At 39.1% G+C, this 5,133-nt stretch overlaps 1 long non-coding RNA gene across 2 annotated transcripts; it reads left to right on the plus strand.

Annotated features, from left to right (window-relative positions):
- The first annotated feature begins 259 nt into the window (after positions 1–259).
- LOC311277133 lies at positions 260–2,729 on the plus strand. 2 transcript variants are annotated; one of them, XR_014625168.1, is made up of 4 exons: positions 260–294; positions 1,375–1,448; positions 1,768–1,870; positions 2,691–2,729. It is a non-coding gene; the product is annotated as an uncharacterized lncRNA (long non-coding RNA). The 2 variants fall into 2 exon arrangements; XR_014625169.1 differs by lacking the exons at positions 260–294; positions 1,375–1,448 and adding an exon at positions 1,502–1,641.
- The last annotated feature ends 2,404 nt before the right edge of the window (positions 2,730–5,133 follow it).

Below are 5,133 nucleotides of genomic sequence, written 5' to 3' on the forward strand. Positions count from 1 at the left end.
GCGCAATTGTTTTATGGAACAGTAAAATAGCACCAGGGAACGTTTGCGCCGGAACACGCCTCCTTTTTTGCGCTGAACCGCCCAGGGAGCGCAAGTTCATTCCCTAGTTTAGCGACGTGCTTCTGTGGAGGGAAAAGCGCGCTTTGCGCGGGTGCAAAATAGGAATGAAACATGCGTCGGTGTACAAAGTCAATTGCGCTGGGTGCAAGATAGGGCCCTCTGTCTCGCTGTACGTTACTTGGGGTTTCCTCCTCAAACCACGCTATCGAAGGGACTGGATTTCATCTGATTGCGGTAAGTTTTCTTTAAGCTTTATGAATGAAAATAGGCTATAAATTGCACACATATGTTGATAAAATATAGTATTATGTTAAAAGATATATTTCGTGGTGACGATAAGTTTCTATTGTTAGAGATTATCCACGTAGCACATTGCTACTTAACGTGCTAACGTTACCCAGACTAACGTTAGAGTGAGGAAACATGCTTGAAAAAGAAGGACAAGGACGTGCATGGTGTTTAAAAGATGTTAAAAATGTTAAGCTCAGTAAGTCGTGAATAAAGACTTAAATGCGGTGCTTGCGCTGATTGAGAGACAGAAAGCCGCTTCTCTCGGACTCGGACTGAATCTGAGTGCGAATTCAGCTATCTTTCGTGGCGTATTGCGATTTAATAATGACATACACATAGAATTATGTCAATAACAAAAAACAAAACAAAAAAACTATTCAAGTAAACATAGTCGGCAATGTCTTAAGTGAACATAACCAATTTGGTGAAACCTAACGTTAGATGTTTCAGTATTAGATCCATGAGCTCTTAAAGTGACCGCAGTCCGTTCAATTTAATTTCAAGTTTATTTGTCACGTATACAAATTTCAGTTACAATTTGTACATGCTTAGGTTGAGGCTCAGTCATTCTACAGTAGTGCAATATAATTAAATACAATACAATTTAGAGGAAAAATTTTATAATAGAAGCCTATGCAAAACTAATGTGTTATGTTAAAAATATGTATGTTAGCTTTGCATATCAAATAATAGAATGGGTAGTATGTGTGCGGTATGTTTTAAAGTGAATAGGATAAAAATATTGTGTATCCTTAAACAAATATTAGGCTAAATCCTTAATGTTAATCAATTAACAAAAGACAAAATCGCTCACTGCTCTTATAATAACTTTTGTATCTTTAATATCTGTAATATTTAATAAATACAGTGAAAACTATGCATTGATTCTTTTTCACATTTGATTATTCATTTTCTGTATTATTTTTGCTACATGTTAAATTAACCTACTGTAACTGATTTTTTTGTTGTTGTTTTGTTTAACAAAATTATGTATCTTTGTTCTGTTGTATTTGTCCTTTTTAGACTAAAGAACATCAGTACAGTGACAAGATCCTTGGATGTGCTAAAACAGTGGCCTTTATTTTTTAAAAGATCAGGTGAGTTGAACTGAATTTACTTACTGTTTCAACAATGTTTTTTTTTATTTTTTTTTAGGGTCTCTGCTCTCCGCTGAGTATTACAGTATCACACAAACTGATCCGAAGAGCACCTTTTTCTCTTAGTTAAATGAATACACATCTAGTTGTACAGAGCAAGTGGTGGAGATGAAGATCCTCACTTGATCATCAAGTAATTATTTTGCATGTGATCATATCTCTCTGGTTAAAGGCTGAATGGTGCCATCTCTTTTTCAAGGTAATTCCCATGCTTCACTTTGTATATAACTTGTTCCGTATTTGTTTTTCTGTCTTTCAGACACAGAAACTCCAATGTGCTTCCTCAAAGAAAGTCTACAACTCTTAAAGGTCTGCCTTTGTTTATGAGGGAAAAGTCTGGAAACATCCTGAAGACTTGCCTGGTAAGAAGATCATCAGCATATACACTCACACCTGATATATTTCACCTATTTACCAGATGCTGTTAAGAGATAGGTTTTGTGTGATATACAAAACTTATCATCAACAGACAAAGTCATGGTAAAAATTACTTAATTAAATAATTGTAGTTGAAACTTTATCAGTGATCAGTTTGACTTCATCTGATAGCACAAATTCAACAAGTTGTTATTTTACCAAAGCAAAGACAGTGGAAAATTACTGCTTCACAACACTTTCCAGAGACATTCCCTCTGATATCTAACCTGTTAACAATACAGTGCACAATCATAAGGTTAAACAGTAATGTAGCAATAGCAGAGTAAATAAAATTAATATAATATGAAAGAATATGAATATAGGAGATATAAACAAGAAAAGGCAGCATGAAAGTAATCCATGTGACCCTAGTGATTTAAACCAATCTTCACTGATGCAATATGACCAGTTTTGGGTGATAAACAGAATGTGTGCCTTAATACATGTACGATTTTGGGTGACCTAAAATAACTAAACTAAAACTAAAAAAAGCATTAAATCAGAATGGCCGTGGATTCTGCTGTGGACGAGTGCCACAGGCAATCACATCAATGCTGATATGGCATTGTTTGGAGTTGGGAAAATGTTTTCCGTTTATCAGTTTTAGCTCTATGGCGGAATTTGAACATGCTTAAAAAACATGACCACCTTTACTTTTCAAGTAAAGTTACATGAGCAGACCTTTAGGAACACTCTGTGGTCTAACATAATTCAATACAATAAAAAAATGACCCTAATTTTATGCTGATTTATTTTCTACTGCAGGACACAGAGCCAGAAGACATTCACAAGGGGAGAAGATGATGTTGCCACTATCCACTCAAACCCAAATATAAGGTGCCTCTCTGTAGTACTATAAGAGCAGTTTGGGCCAGATAATGTGCAAGACCTTTGCCACAGTTGTTACTCTCCTCTTTGGCTTGATTTATGGCCCCAATGTTAACTATTCTAAAGCATTAAAATACACCAATAGTAACTGGTTAAGAAATTTTTTTTTTAGTTTGTTTAGAAAAAAAACGTTTATTTATCTTGACCTAAAGTGCTCCGCAAGGCTGATTTTTTTTTATTTTGCATAGTCCTTCAAAAGATTGTCCAAGTAGCTGCAATCCATATGGATAATTGTAAGGTTGAGCATTTATTTATTCCAGTTTGTACTCTAATTTTGTGCATAGTCTTTTTTTTTATTTTTTATAAATCTTGAAGAGTGGAATAGAACTTCATCACCTTAAAATATGTGTACCTAATGCAAATAGAAAATGTGTTGTTTTGCAGAATATTTGTCAATAAATAAGTTCTGTAATGATAGCAATGTCTTTTGTATTGTGTTGTATTTACAGTATGGTTTACTCCCTGCATTTGGATTCTTAATGTGAAGGCTATACAAGTATCTGGGTGAGATATTTGAAAAAGTTGAATCAACTTAAAGTAAAAAAGTTGAATCAACTTAAAAAAGTAAAAAATTTAATCAACTTAAAAAAGTGAAGCAACCAGCTGCAAAGCTTTTTTGAGTTTACTGAACTTCAGGACCTCTGTAGTTGTGCTTACTCGTTTCTTTGAGTTGGACTGGTAGTTGGATGACTTTCGACCACTGAAGTTGAGTAAACTCAAAAATGCTTTGCAGCTGGTTGCTTCACTTTTTTAAGTTTACTCAACTTTTTATTTTTTACAGTGTATCTTGGCCTCACCGAGCACTGGCACGTCTCCTGGTCCCACCCCGAGCAAAGTCTCTACGGTGGATGACTGAAGCGGTGGTCTCACGTCTTGGTGAATGGCGTTGTATTGGTGAAGGGGCAGCACGCTCCTTCGCGCTCCACTGTCCAGGACTGCACATACCTCCAGCTCAGATATGCGCATGTGAATGTTCATTTTACGATTCTGGCTTTTAAGGTGGAACACAGTGGTCAGCGGGCTTTCTTTGGCGGCGCTTGAAAAGAAAGTCTTTGTATTTCTTTGAGGGGACGAGCACTGGCTCTGTTTGTGACCCCAACCATTAGCAGCGAATGTCACCCTTTTTAAAGTTCTTGTGCTGCTTTAGTGTTTTTGCAGATGTGCGTGGGACAAAGTGATTGAGTGATGGGCTAACTGCAGAGGTAGTGGTAGTCACAGTCTCATTTTTGTCTCTTTCTCTGACAACAGCAGCCCGGGGCCTGTGTTCAGTGAGGTTGCGGGCCCCTGGCTGCATGATACTGGTGACATAGGAAGCAGCTCTCTTGGTAGTGTCATGACGGTGGGCTATCTCGTAAGCTTTGGCTAGTGTAGCTGGACGTTTTTCTAACAGTCTTTGAACTAGCTCTGCATCACCCAGGCCGTTTGTGAAAACTTCAACAGCTATAGCGTCTTGCTCAGCCTCTGACCAATCACCATAAGCTATAGCTACTTTTCCATAAATGTCATCTCTGAACACATGAAGCGCCTCACCAGATTTACGCACTCTTTGCCTCAGCTCTACTGCTACAGCCGCTGCTTGATCTGAAGAAGGGCCATAAGCAGTTTCGAGTTCCTCCAGCAGGCGGCGGTAGTCCCATTTGGATGAACGAGGGTTTCTGTGGACGATGGCGCCTGCAGCTCCGGTGAGGCAGAATTTCAGCTGAACGGCCATTGTTTTAACTGACCAGTGATTTGCCTCTGCGCAGCTCTCAAACCTGTGCAGAAACTCTCTCCACGGTGTGCTGCCGTCGTACTGGCCGGGAAGTAGAGTGGGGACTCTCTCTTTGGGGTTATAGTCCTCATCACTGTCCGACAGAGGAGGCTGATGGGACGCAGAGCGGCTCTTATGTGTTGGAGATGAGGGACAGGGCTGGCGCAGTGGGAAATGTCCATGTTTTACAGTCATGTCTGGATTAATAGCAGAATAGGGCATGGGGAGCGTACAGGCTTCAGGTTTGGTTATAGCTGGTGTGCTGTGTACAAAACTTCCCATGTGAGCATTGGCAAAGGGATTTGTGACTTCATAGTGCCCCTTTAATTGCATGTCCGGAGTGGGATATGTGAAAATGTGAACATCTGGCCTTCCCATGGAGCCGTGGCTTTGACTATTGCCTCTGCGAAAGGGATTTGTGGGCGAAAAATGTGCAGGGCTGTCGAACGGCGCGAACAGATTTTCTCCATTAGCAAGTGTGTTAGTGCAACTTTCATCACACCGGAATGGGTTATAATGTTCGTGTTTTCTCTCATGTTTTTCCATAAGCTTTCACAGTACCTTGACTGT

This window comes from Rutilus rutilus (assembly GCF_951802725.1).
Source record: "Rutilus rutilus genome assembly, chromosome: 18".
Classification (NCBI taxonomy): domain Eukaryota; kingdom Metazoa; phylum Chordata; class Actinopteri; order Cypriniformes; family Leuciscidae; genus Rutilus; species Rutilus rutilus.